The 13825-nt window shown below is 31.5% G+C and overlaps 1 pseudogene; it reads left to right on the forward strand.

The window, feature by feature from the left end:
* Positions 1-690: 690 nt before the first annotated feature.
* Positions 691-6142, forward strand: LOC133703689 (probable LRR receptor-like serine/threonine-protein kinase At1g53440; annotated as a pseudogene).
* Positions 6143-13825: the final 7683 nt, after the last annotated feature.

The raw sequence follows: 13825 nt of genomic DNA on the forward strand, positions 1-13825 counted from the left end.
AATAAGGTTCATCATTCCCGCACCAAGTACATTGATGTTCGATTTCATTTTGTTCGAGAAATTATGGATGAAAAGGATATTCTGTTACAGAAGATTGGTACCGCAGATAATCCAGCTGACATGCTCACAAAATGTGTCTTAGGGATCAAGTTCCAACATTGTTTGGACTTGGTCAACATCTCTCGGTGTTGAGCACCTTCAGGGTGCAGTGCCATATGGTGCGTTAGAGGCAACATTGATTGATCACGAGGATTGAATGGAAAAATCTTATCAAGGTGGAGATTTGTAGCAAATTGTCAACATTTGCAAATTGTCAACATTTTTCTCAACCACCATGAACCACCCTCTCCACCATGAACCACCCTCTCCTTTTCAACCACAATATTTATGCTTCCATTTCTCCTGTAAATAGTGACAGAGACGAGAAGAGTGCATAGAGAGTGCAGTGTGTGCAGAGAGAGGAAGTGTGTGAGAGTGAAAGAGAGCAGATTTGAGAGAGTGAGTGAGTGTAAGAGTGAAACACTGGGTTTTCTGATATTGTATCGGGTTGAGTTGAGTGTTTGTATCATTCCTCCAATAATATACAATCTGCTGCCTCCATGAACGTACCTGATTTTGGGGAACCACGTAAATCTACTTGTTTGTGTTTTATTTGTGTTTGCTTTCGGTCTAGTATGCACAACAGATGCTTCTAATAAGATTGGAGAAGGTGGTTTTTGTCCTGTATACAAGGTACTTTGCAAAAGATCTCAACTATCCTGTTTGGAGTATCCTCTGCCCCCTCCTCATTCTCTTTTATGTCACAACGATGTGAAATTCTTAACAGAGATCAGCGTGCAGGGTCAATTACCTGATGGTACTGTTATAGCAGTGAAGCAACTTTCATCAAAATCACGGCAAGGAAATCGTGAATTCTTAAATGAGATGGGCATGATTTCGTGTTTGCAGCATCCGCATCTTGTCATGCTGCATGGATGTTGCATTGAAAGTGACCAGTTATTATTGGTTTATGAGTACATGGAAAATAATAGTCTTGCACGTGCTCTATTTCGTGAGTGTTCATCAATATTAAATGAGAATATTCACCTAAAATATTATAATGTATAGTATAATTGAAATGATCATATGGATAACACTGTGTTCTCTTATCGGATGATTTGTAGGTCATGAAAACAATCAGCTTAATCTGGATTGGCCTTCAAGGCTTAAGATCTGTATTGGGATAGCTAGAGGTCTAGCTTTTCTCCATGAAGAATCAAGACTTAAGATTGTTCACAGAGACATCAAAGCTACAAATGTGCTACTTGATGGGAATCTGAATCCTAAAATATCTGATTTTGGATTGGCTAGGCTTGATGAAGAAGAGAAGAGCCACATCAGCACCCGAGTTGCTGGAACCATGTTAGTCACCACATGCTTTAATAAAAGCTGCGATTTTTGGTATTACTTTTCAATGTTAAATTACAAGTGTTCTTTATCTTGACATGCAGAGGATATATGGCACCAGAATATGCACTATGGGGTTACTTGACTGACAAAGCAGATGTTTACAGTTTTGGGGTTGTTGCTTTGGAAATTATTAGTGGGAAGAACAACAATAACTACATGCCAAGCTAGTTGATACTGGAATCCCTCAGGTCTTCAACTTTTCCCACGTACTTGGTTTTTTCTTGCTTTTCTTTTGATCTCCAAAGACAGCCACCTGTTTCCATTGGTCGAACATGTATTAAAAATAATTCCCTGTAAATACATAAATTGTGAACTACCGATCAAGAAGAGATTATTCAAGAGAAAAGACAGGAGATTATCTTATATATATATATTTGGTGTTAGTAAATAATTGATTACAAGGAGCTTTGGATGAAAGGGTGAAAGAAGTTGAAGCCCATGAACGCAATCCAGCCTGTTTGAAGTAGCATCTCCATTGCTTTTCTAGTTTAAGTGGAACGACCTGGTTAATTATATCCAACATCTCTTTATTATTAAATTTTAATTAATTAGGTCTTTTTATTATGAACATATATAATAAAGTCCTTTTATTATATATTATATTAACATTCGAATCTCTTAATTTAACTGACGATGTGTCACATTGATGCACTAAAAATATTTTTTTTAATATAATATTTTTTAATTTCTAATAAATTTATGCTGGATTAGTTATTATAAATCTATGCTGCATTTGTTATTATTTTAAAATTATATAGCATGTTATAGATTTATTGTGACTTGCTGAACTCACCGAATCAAAGATGATAAGGAGTCGTCTTGGTCCTGCTGCATGGGGCCGGACGATGCAGACTATAGAGAAGGGCAAGGTTCTCACTCACTAGCTATGGCATTATCAACCACGAAAAACCTGCACATGGACAATAGATACAGTCTGAATATTTTCAATTCTTCTTTATTGATTTTGCAGGGAAAACTAAATCATGAGCCAAAATGATTTTGTTTTTTCAAAGAAAAATTATTCGTATTTATCTATTAAAAGAGTCAAAACAATAAAATGAATTATCTAAAATTCTTTTTTTTTCAATAACTTTTCTTAAAAACAAATATTAATATTAAACATACTAAAATACAAATGGGTTGTTAAAATGATTTTTTTCATTGAAATGCATATAAAAAAACTATATTTATACTATTTTAAAAAACCATATCAATAATTTAACACTTCTAAATATTTTTTTTCCATTGAAGATGCTCTTATACAAGATTTTTGGAATTTTGCTGCATGCAGTGCTAATAAGTTGTGTGATCATCCTCTCCCATGCCCTGCCACATTGGGTCCCATTTCACCCCTTCATTATTGCCTCCCCAGCTCTGCACAAATACATAGCTTTTTTTCTTTTATCAAATTTAAAAATAGAAAAGTTATAAATGTATAACAGAAGTTAATTACTTGACTTGGCGTATTTTTGTTAGTTTTCATGAAAAAACTATGACAAAAGAATAGATGAAAGACACAATAACTTTTTAAGAATAGGTTGGATATAATTAAAGGTATATTAATTTGAATTCGAGCAACGATAAATTCTTAAGCAAATTATACAAAATTTCTATACAAATTGATGTTGCAATTATTCTAATATTTTTTTCTCAATCAATCATTTAAAATCTGTAAAACCAATATTTCACTATTTTTTTATTAATGTGGGTGTCCGAGCCAGCTTGCGCGTACCTCGACTAATCTCATGGACTCTAAGGTTAATGACCATGTAAGCCTCCAGTAACTATCATATTAGCAACCACAGAGCTCGAACCTGAGACCACAAGAGAAACAAACCTCTTAATTCCAAACTCTTACCACTGAGTTACCTAATAGATGATTATATTTCACTATTTATCATTTGTCACTTACATTTGTATGGATTTTTAGTAGATTGCTTTTGAGTTTTTTTTTATAAATAATTTATGACAAAAATGAGCTAAAATAAAATGATGTTAGAAAAATATATTTAAGTAAAAATGTCTCGAAACAACTTTTTTAAATAAAGAATATAATATAAGTTAGAATCGTTAAAGTTGAGAATATAACTTCGGTTTAAACAAAAGTTTGACTTAGTTTCATAATAAACTTTTGATTAAGGTCAAAAGTTGTCTCTAATGGAATATTGATTGATTCACTACAATTAAGATTGACTACAATTAGCTTTCAGATATAGCACAGTGGTAAAATATTTGCCTTTTAAGCTAGCAGTCGTGCATGAGTTAAATTACTAAAATTAATCAACACTTCACGTACTATCTATATTGATTGATCGATCCATGCATCTTTTTGATCAAGTCCATGAGATTAACAGGACCCAACGTGGAAAAAAGAAGTCATGTCTGCGTCAATCAACTTATCAGCATTTAAAAGCAGCATGTTCTCTGTACCTATGTCTTTATTACAGAGAGAAAGACTAGCATCAATATTGATTGATCCATGCATCCATGAGATTACTTGAGTTCACATTGCAGCTTCCAAGAATGCATTGAAGTTGTGAAAAGTCTTTGCCGAAAATTTTATGCCCTTTGTTTTTGCTGCTTGAACAAGTAGATACATCAAAAATAAAAAAGAAGGAAAGAATACACTTTACTAGGTTTGTTTGGATTGTTGCATGTAGAATAATACTTTTCTGGGTTGTTGATTGCTGTTTTGTTAAAAGGCCAATAAATACTTTTCTGGGTTTTCATTCTGTTAAATGGGTTATGATTTATTTTTTTTTAACATTATTGTTTAGAATCTTGAGATTGAGACCTGTAAAAATGGTGGCAGAAGAAGCACAAATTACAACGACACTTAGGATATTAAAAAAAAAACAATAACTAACCTATAATATGTTAGTTTTTTTTTCATTCACTAATTCGGTAGATTAATGACTTAGCATGTAAAGTAAAATCAATTATATAAAATTAATATTTGTAAGAGGTGATCATATTGTGAGAGGGTGGTTACGATGCGAGGAGGTGGTCAATAGGAGGCGGTGGTAATGACTAAGAGGTGAGGTGGTTGATAGAGATGTTGGCTTCGTTTGGAAATGTGGTTAAAACTATATTTTTTAAAATTTTAATTTTTTTTGATAATTTTTTTATATTTTCAGATCGTTTTGATGTGCTGATCTTAAAAATAATTTTTTTAAAATAAAAAAACATCATTTTGATGTATTTTTAAGCGAAAAGTACTTTGAATCGCAGTCGCTACCACAATCTCAAATAAACCCAACTTAACCAAGAAATGTTTGTCACCAGGAGATGGTGATAGCTAGTTTTCCTTGCGTGCTCCAACCAAAAACCTTTCTATAAGGTGGAAAATCATTGTAGTCCATATCAAAACTATCTTCATAAGAATATTTTGTTTTGTCGATACATCATAAATCAAAACACCATAGGACTACAACTGTGTCAAGTTATCAATCAATGGTCGAATAAAAACATCTATATTTTGGTCCGGACTATTAGGACAAAGTATGACCATAGATAAAAACATGAACTTCAGTCTCACACACATAACTTTGGTTCTGGTTAAAGGGGACCGCCAAATGGGATCTCAAATTAACCCAACCATACATCGATTTAGTTTTAGTTAAAGGGAGTCGCCAGATTAGATTTCAGGTTATCCAAGCTATATATAGATAGATTATGGTTCTGGTTAAAGGAGATTGCTAGATAAGATCTCAGGTTAACCCAACCACAACATAAAATTTAGCTTTGGTTAAAGGAAGTCGTCAGATGAGATTTCAGGTTGACCGACCTGTACATAAAATTTTGGTTCTAGTTAAAGGTCGTCATATGAGATCTCATGTTAACCCAACCACACACAGAATTTAGCTTTGGTAAAAGAGAATCGCTATATGAGATTTCAGGTTAGCTGAGCTACACATAGAATTTTGGTTTTGGTTAAAGAAGATTGCTAGATGGGATTTCATGTTAACCTAACAATGCATAGAATTTAGCTCTGGTAAAAAGAAATCCCCGGATGGGATTTCAGGTGGGCCGAGCTACACACAGAATTTTAGTTATGGTTAAAGGAGATTGCTAGATGGGATCTCATGTTAACCCAACTACACACAAATTTTAGCTTTGATTAAATGGAATCGCCAGATAGGATTTCATGTTGATCGAGTTATAAGTAAATTTTTTGTTATGATTAAAGGAGATTACTAGATGAGATCTCATGTTAACCCAACCACATACAAAATTTAGCTCTGGCATGGTTCTGATTTCAGAGGATATATGGCTCCAGAATATACGTTGTGGGGTTATTTAACAGACAAAGCAGATGTTTATAGTTTTGGACAACAAATGAATTTGTATATCTTTTTGACTAGGTAGGTTACAAGTCTGTTCTTGTTGCTATATTGAATTCATGATACATTAGGCACTACTCCTCTCTGCAAATACTTTACCTTTTGCTTTCACAAGCCCATGGACTGCAAAAAATGGAAATTTAATAAAGATAGTGGACCTAAAGCTGCAGTTTGAATTCAACAAGGAAGAGGCTGAGAGGATGATCAAATTGGCTCTCTTATGCACCAATACATCTCCATCTCTAAGGCCTGCAATGTCAGAAGTGGTGAGCATGCTTGAAGGACAGACCAACATCCAGGAGATGATCTCAGATCCTAGCATTTATGGTGATACATCAAATTTGTTGTAGATACATAGAATAAAATCAATTGCACGTCCTGAACAAATGATCACAACTAGTTCTTATAACAGCGATGATGACATGTCATTAGGTTCCAACTAAAAAGAGGCATCTGCGTCGACTCACAACGCTATCTCTTCCAGCACGATTCCAAAATGTAGAGGCGGTGTCCCTTCACAGCAAGGTCAATGCCCCCACAAGTACACAACACATTAGAAGGACGACCTTTCAATGTAAGTTTGTTTTGGAGTTTGTTTTGATTTAAGTTGGTTTGTGTTTAACAATTTGTGAACAACTAATATTTCATTAATTTTATTGATTTTCAGGTTCATAAACATTGAGACCGCCCGAGTAATAACATCGGTGTTTAAATTGTCGATAGAAATTCCATTGTTTCAATTGAGCCAGGTTTGCAGACATCCTGATTGGAAACCTTATATCGATGCATGGTTTAGACGATTTGGGGTTAGTGTTAACTTAAAATTTTAACTATTTTTTATGTTATATTGAAATTATTGATTTATTTTTTATAATTTTTTTATACACAGAATAAATTCGAGTGGGATAACATAAATGATAATGTTGCGAGGACAATATGGGAGAATCACGCTGCAACTAAGTAACATAAAAAACAATACGATATTTAAAAAAAAAATTTATATATTAAAATCTAATTTGTCATTAACTTATATAAAATACATTTGCATCATGTAGGTTGCGTGACTTTTGGTATAAAGCGCAAAAAAAGCTAAAAAATATGCTAGAGATAGTGCTCTACCAGGCTGGAATAGCATGGCGGTTTAGAGGGATTTTAGGCCGCCATACATCTCAGAGGATATATGGGCGTAGTATATTCAACACATGATGTCCGAGCGGTTCACAAGACGCTTACAGTCCAGTGCCGAGAACCAGAACCAAAACATTCACGGTTCGGTTACCACACACACCAATAGCTTCGTTCCATTCATTGCACATGTGAAGCAGATGATAAGATTAATTTTAATGACATTTATTTTTAATTAATTTTTTGTTATTTATAAATATATTTAACTTGCAATATTTTTTTTCTTACAGGCTACGACTCTTGGACGTGATTCGAGCCCAATGAAGCTTTTTGTGGAGACGCACGTGCGAAGTGAAGACTGCCAAAATGGAGTACAACAGTTCGTCGGCAACCGTGCTCAATAGTTCATGGTATGTTCGTTCAACTAGTTTTTTCCGTAAGTTATTGTTTTCTTGAATTGAATTTTATGATTTCTTTTTTAATTTTAAGGAGACATATAATAGCCGATTGAGTGAGAGATACGGGGACGTCCTTCGACCCACCCGGATTTCGATTCAGATTTGTGGATGAAGGTAGGATCGTCTAGTGGATCCAATAAAAATCGGGTTGTATTCTCTAGGCTTAAATGTTCCTTAAGTTTTGTTCAAGTTTTACATTAGATTTGTGTTGTCTAGGGAGGAGAGCTCTGACCTTTTGACCTTTTTCTTCATGCTTCTAAAGATATTTGTTTATATAAATTTTTGAAAAATTAAATATCTTAAGAAATATCCAAGTTTTAATATATTTTATATAAAAATATGTATAATTTGCAAGATACCATATAGGCTTAATTGGACTTAGTATTCCAGTGTTGTCGATTTTATCAATAATTTAGGCTGATCAAGGAAGAGAGAAGTGGAGAAATTAATTAATTAGCTGTTGCGATATTTACCAATCAACCCTTATCGGTCCGGAGAGATAGAAATGAAAAGGAATCAAATCTAAGGAGCTAAAGGTCATTCTCACCGATTTAAGAATATGTCCTTCTCCTGTACCCAACATGTTTCTGATGCTTCAGCCTCCGCATGGACTTCTTCAGTTTTGCCGACTGAAAACATTTTACTTTCACAAAGTATTTTCGGAAAATACATGCACAACCCACGTGTAAGTAGGTAGACAACTATAATTATTATTATTATTAATTATTATTTTTTATAATACATGCACAATCCACGTGTCACGAGACTAGACTATTTTTGTGTTATAATGATAGTGTGTCACAGTGATATTCAAAGCAAATGCTGACTAAGGGTGTGTTTGGTATTGTGGTAGCGGTTGTGGTTCTGGTTTGAAAAAAGTTATTTTATAGAAAGTACTTTTAGTTGAGGTTGGTTTGGAAAAATATATATTTGGTTAAAACTGTGGTTGAAATTGAGGTTGAACAAAAAGTAGTTTAATGTGTTTGGTTAAAAGAATGCTTTTCAAATTGAAGTTATAAAATAATTAAAAAAATATTTATTAATATTGATGGTTTTTAATTTAAATTTTGTCGATTTAACTACTGTTATGATATCATGAAATAAATAATATTGATATCAAATATTTTTTATTGTTCCATTAAACTATGTGCAATTTCATAACGTACGAAATCTATCTAACAAGAACTATATTTTCTCGCAACAACATCAGGTAATATATCATCAAGAACAAAATTAAGATGGAGATCAAATTCTACAAATACTACCTCATCAAGCAATCTACTTCTATTTTTTTAATAAAACACAAAAATTAAATTAAAATTAAAAATTTTTTTAACCAGGTCGGACCCGGCAAGAATAAAATTGGGATTACCTTCTAATTTTTCAAATAAAACACAATTAAAAAAATAATTTTTTTTACTGAGTCAGACTCGGTTTAATGCATTTAATTTTAACCCGGATCTAGACCGGCCAGAACAGTGGAGACTGACTCCATTGTTCACGTGAACAGTGGAGAGTTTGCTCTCCACTATACAAAGAGACAGCAGGAAAAAGCATGAAAAAATTGCTGCAGCTGAACCTACGGTTGCACCTCATATTTTGTGGGTCCCATGCATCAAAAGACAACTATTATTTATAACCAAACATTGTATTATTGAGGTTGATAAAAAAAGCAGTAGCTGCCGCATACCCAAACACCCTCTAACAGAGACATTAAAACCGAGGGTGACTAACAGAAGCATGTAGTGTTTTTTAAAATATTTTTTATTTAAAAATATATTAAATTAATTTTTTTTATTTTTAAAAAATTATTTTTAATTTAACAACATGAAAATCTAAAAAAACATAAAAAATAATTTAAAATAATAAAAATAAAAAATATATTAATGGGCACGAATATATTTCTCAGTACACTATACAGCAGTATGGAATGGACTTCAAGCAATGTGGGTCTCTTTGAGTAATCACTTCTGTACAATAAATTGACTTTTCCCATGAAAATGCTTTTTAGCAGCCGACGCTATAGTGATATTAATCATTCAACATAATAGCTTGTAGTCATTAAATTTGTGGCTCAAATGCCTCTATATGCGCCTGCTTCCTTATCTTTTAAATTTCAACATCTTGGAACCTGCAACTAGGAGAACCCAAGAAAATACCAGGTGAAGAATATTATTATCTTGATTTTTATAAAAAATCAAATTTTTTAAGATATTATGTTTTTTAATTAGCTGACCAAATTAAATTATATTTCACTAACAAAAATTTCAAATAAAAAACTATTCATTTAAAATAAAATAGTAATTCACCAAATCAATATCTCACGACAAATATTAGAGTGTGTTTGGTATTGAGGTTGTTGTTGTGGTTATGGTTTTAAAAAAATTATTTTATAAAAAATACTTTTGTTAAGGTTGGTTTGGAAAAATATATGTTTGGTTAAAACTGTGGTTGAAATTGAAATTGAATAAAAAGTAGTTTAATATGTTTGGTTAAAAAAATACTTTTCAAATTGAGGTTATAAAATAATTAATATATATATATATTAATATTAATAATTTTTAATTTAAATATTGTAAATTTAACTACTGTTATTACATCATGAAATAAATAATATTGATATCAAATATTTTTTATTATTCCATTAAACTATGTGCAATGTCATCACATACGAAATATATCCAACAATGACTATATTTTCCATGGTTTCTTAAACGCGCAACAACAAAAACTAAATTTTTTGTTACGTCATCAAGCGATCTCCTTTTAATTTTTTGCATAAAACATAATTAAAATAAAAATAAAAACTGAATTTTTTTTAACTGGGTCGGACCTGGTAAGAACATAATTGGAATTGCGATCAAATTCCATAAATGCTACGTCATCATGCGATATCTTTCTAATTTATATAGTGTTATTAAATAATATTAAATACTAGTTTTTCGAGTAAAACACAATTTTTTTAAAAAAATTTACAATTTCTTTATGTAGAGAGATGAGCTCCGGCCTTTTGACCTCTTTCTTTATGCTTCTAAAGATATTTGTTTATATAGATCTTTTTAAGATAAATATTTTAAAAAATATCTAAGTTTTAATATATTTTATATAAATATCTCATAAATATCTAAGTTATAAGATATTTAATATTAATATCTTAAAATATCTTAGATATTTATAAATATATTTACGAAGATGTGTATATTATATAAAACATCTGTAGGCCCGATTGGACTTGGTCCAAGAATTAATATTGCTTTGTAGTTTTTTCATACATGTACCAGGTCTTGCAAATAGATGTTTTTGAAAGACTTGACTTAGCAAGAGTGGGGGAGGAAATACTTATAGGGGTAATGTTACCTTTAGTGTATCAATAGAGCTCCCAAGTCTCGACGACAACTTTTATATGTATAAGCCACCATAAAAAGTTGTTTGTGGGTATAGCCTTAGGACATAGCCATGAAGTGTAGTCGTAGACATAGTCGTGAGTGTTGCTTTCGGTGTCTGGCGTAGCCATATCAGGCGTAATCGCTGGCGTAGTCATGTGGGGCGTATTCGAGTTGCTTAACAACTGGTTTAGTTGTTGGCATCACATGTCATTGGCTTAGCAGCTGGCATCATGTGTCGTTGGTGTAGCTGTAGATGTATTGCCAACCATGAAAATAATTTTTAAGAAGCATGAATAAATTGATTTTTTGTTCATTTTTCATAGACAATGCTAATTGATAAGGCTGAAAAAATCATCAAGAGAAAGATTGTGAGTGTTTTCATGGGCTAATAAAATTGGATCCGAAATACTGAACAAGAGAAAGATTGTGGGCGGTTTTTATGGGCTGATAAAATTGGATCCGAAGGACTTGGTGGGCTAGTGACACTTGCAAGAAAAACATTCTAATGCTTAAGTCAGTATAGTGTTTAAACAGGTGACGGGGAGAATGAATATTTTCTAATATTAAATATCCTTACACCTTGTTTAAGTTGTATAGTAGGCTTGTGTTATCGAGAGAGATGAGCTATGACCTTATAGCCTCTCTTTTTATACTCCTGGGTATATTTGTTTATTTTTTAAGATAAATATCTTATAATTATAAGATATTTAATACATTCTAGATATTTATAAAAATATGTATAATGTGCAAGATACCATGTAGGCTTAATTGGACTTGGTATTACAGTGCTGTTGATTTTATCAATAATTTAGGCTGATCAAGGAAGAGAGAAGTGGAGAAATTAATTACCTGTTGCGATATTTACCAGCTGGTAACTTGTAGGCAGCCCTTGTCGGTTTGGAGAGATAGAAATGAAAAGGAATCAAATCTAAGTAGCTAAAGGTCATTCTCACCAATTTAAGAATCTGTCCCCCTCAACATGTTTCTGTTGCTTCAGCCTCCGACATGGACTTCTTCAGTTTTGCCGAGTGAAAACATTTCACATTCACAAAGTATTTTCTGAAAAATAACGAGACCATTTTTATAATACTATAATAATTATTATTATTTATAATACATGCACAACCCACGTGTCACGAGACTAGACTATTTTTGTGTTATAACGAGAGTGTGTCACAGTGATATTCAAAGCAAATGATGACTAACAGAGGCATTAAAACCGAAGTATGAAGTGTTTTTTAAAATATTTTTTATTTAAAAATATATTAAATTAATTTTTTTTATTTTTTAAAAATTATTTTTAATTTAACAACATAAAAAAAAATTAAAAAAAAACATAAAAAAATAATTTAAAACAAAAAAAAATAAAAAATATACTAATGGGCACGAATATATTTCTCAGTACACTTTAAAGCAGTATGGAATGGACTTCAAGCAATGTGGGTCTCTTTGAGTAATCACTTCTGTACAATAAATTGACAATGTGGGTCTCTTTGAGTAATCACTTCTGTTCAAATATTAATCATTCAACATAATAGCTTGTAGTCATTAAATTTGTGGCTCAAATGCCTCGATACGTGCCTGCCTCCTGATCTTATAAATTTCAACATCTTGCAACCTGCAACTAGGAGAACCCAAGAAAATACGAGGTGAAGATTTATACGAGAATTATTATTTTGATTTTCAAATTTTTTTTGAATATTTCAATATATTACATTTAATAATTAATCAAGTAAATCTAATAATATTTTATTTAAAAAAATTCGAAATTAAAAACTATTTATGAGATAATCATCCACCAAATCAATACCTCTCTGTAAATTTTAGAGTGGTTTTTTATACTTGTCAGACAATATATATTAATGCAGTGATTAATTACACTAGTTGGGCCTGCTTTCTTCTCACATTTCTTCCTCCCTTTCCTTCTCCCCTTCTCTCATTTATCATCTCTTCAAGTTTGGACCTCTCTTCTCCTCTCTTTTCTTTCTCATTTCCTCTCCTCTTTCTCTCATTCTTCCTCTGTTTGAGCTCGGTTGAACCTGCCTTCTTCTCTCATTTCTTTCTCTCTTTCCTCCTTTTTGAAATGTTATTAATGGAGTATTTTTGCTAACATTCATTGACAAAGTGAATGTAGGGTTTTCTATTCTGTGTAGATTTCATAAATAAATATAGGGTTTTTTTCAAAACATTAATGTGTTCAATTATTAAGTATAAAAATAAATAAAATTAGAAGAGGATAAAAATAAAATCAGAATAAAATAACTAAGAAAGGTTTAGTGAGAGAGTGAACGAAATTAGTTGCTTACTGGGACTTAATTGATTGTGATTTTAAATTTGAATCTGGGTAATTGCGTGATATTATTATTTCTTTTTATTTATTTATTATTATTATTTTGAAAAATAAATTATGTTTTTTATTTGTCTTTTGATGTGATTGTTTATTTGTAAGTGTCTTCTAAACTTCTTAATAGGTAAGAACAATAATTTAGCTAATATCTAGCTGAAATTGTTTAGCTAGAAATATTTAAAATGATATTTTTTTGTAAATATTAAGAAAAAAAAATATTAGATTGACTTGAATTAACTCGGGTTAACTTGTCAAATTCCCGTCCCGAGTCATGAAATCGTGATAACCCCATAAAAATAAATAAGAAAAAAATAAAAATCAATTCTTAATCAGCTTAATTTTGAATGATGAAATTGAAAACAAAAGTCAATAAAAAAAATAACAATTTTTTTCTGCTATATGCTCAATCTGTGGACCATTACTATTAAATGCAAATATGTTGTGTAATGCTTTTTATTTATTTATTTATTGTTGTCTAAATAGAGTAAATAATAAAAGGGTAAACAAAAAGAAAAAGGAATAGAAAAATTGGTTCTTCTTCATTAAAAATTCAAAATTTCATGAATTTATTCATTGACGCCAAAGTTAGGAATATCACATTTTTTTTGGGTTTGTGCAATATTTACCAACCCCAGAGTTGGAAATATTTGCGGGTACTGTTTATTGATGCTAGAGTCAAGAACATAATAGGAAAAAAAAAAAAAAAAAGAGGACAAA

Source organism: Populus nigra, chromosome 9, assembly GCF_951802175.1.
Source record: "Populus nigra chromosome 9, ddPopNigr1.1, whole genome shotgun sequence".
NCBI classification, from domain to species: domain Eukaryota; kingdom Viridiplantae; phylum Streptophyta; class Magnoliopsida; order Malpighiales; family Salicaceae; genus Populus; species Populus nigra.